The sequence below is a fragment of the Lygodium microphyllum genome, chromosome 21, assembly GCF_053477565.2.
Source record: "Lygodium microphyllum isolate KBCC chromosome 21, Lygodium_microphyllum_v1.1.10, whole genome shotgun sequence".
NCBI lineage: Eukaryota > Viridiplantae > Streptophyta > Polypodiopsida > Schizaeales > Lygodiaceae > Lygodium > Lygodium microphyllum.
The window spans coordinates 36,938,227-36,939,573 of record NC_141155.1 but is presented as its reverse complement, the minus strand read 5'-3'; positions in this window follow the sequence as shown (position 1 = coordinate 36,939,573).

The following is a 1,347-nucleotide window of genomic DNA, read 5'->3' as shown; positions in this document are numbered from 1 at the left end:
CTCCAATGGAGGTAGGTTGCAAGTAGCTATGGAGGAAAGAAGGATAAGATGAAGGAACTGATAGCTCATGTGCACTTAGTCATAGCTGATGCTGAGGGAAGCTGAGGAGATCAAAGATGGCTCTGAAACCAGGTTGAAAATCAGAGTTTGTAGCATTGGAATGTGTGTAGAAGAGAGAGAAAAGAGCTCAAAGTACAAGAATGAAATCTTGCTTAATAAGTTGCTTAGAGTACAACTTGGGTACACTCCCTCATTCATGATAGTGACCCATAGGCTGTTTATATAGCCCTTGCCAGCTAGGGTTGGGGTTTCCCGTGCCCCTAGGGCTATTCACACTCATTTGCCCTTATACTCCCTTGCTTACAGTAGGTTTCTATGCCTGTCTTCTAACAGGGGAGGGCTAACATCTAGGATACTCTCATATGAAATTGTATTTTGGATTCAAAGAGTTTGACAAGGATTGTAATCTAGTGTTTCGTATTGTTGTGCATAAAATTTCTAGCAAGTCTTCTTGATCCATCAATTCTACTTCTCTCTCCTCTTTTTTGACTTGCTTGATAGAGACTTTGCATCTTTGTGGACTACATGTGCATTTTCTTGTCACAATGGTTCATAGAATTGGCCCATGGTTCAACGGAGAAGTGGGTTGATTTTGACAATTAACCCTAAAAGCACGTCTCTTGTTCATGAAGTTGTAATTTTGGCATCCTTAAAATCACCACTCTTTTCTTAAACTAACATTTTCTAGTCATGAAGATATTGTGGTGTCCAAAAATTTTGAAAATTAAATCTATGTCAACACTTCTTATACATATGTTGCATGTTTGCATTGATATTGAAAATAAATCCCAAAAGCATGCCTCTTGTTTATGTAGTTTTAAATTTATCTCTCCTTCATTGTACTTATGTTTTCTAGCCATCAACATATTATGTATATGTCATCTCAACAATAGAGTTGAACACCGTATTATGTAAATGGAGAGACTAGAAGTTCTATTGGAGGTCACAGTTTGACATTTGTTGCTTAGTTTTTATTTTATTCTCATGATGCTTTCTTGGAAAAATGAATTCCTACATTTTGGAAATGTAAATCACTCACTTTATGGGCATCAAAGTGGTAGGGGTATTGTTTAAATTACATTGTTTGTGTATAATTTGATTGTGAAGGGTGAAAATCGCAAGAGCTGGAGCATGTAAAGAGTCTTCTAAAGTAGAAAATTTTCATCACAAAAGTTTCAAGAAAATTGAAGTAATTTCTTAGCATTGAGATGATTAGGACGTCTAAGGGAATATAATAGTACATCTTAGATATGTTAAAAAAGGTATAGTATGGCTAATTAAATCCCA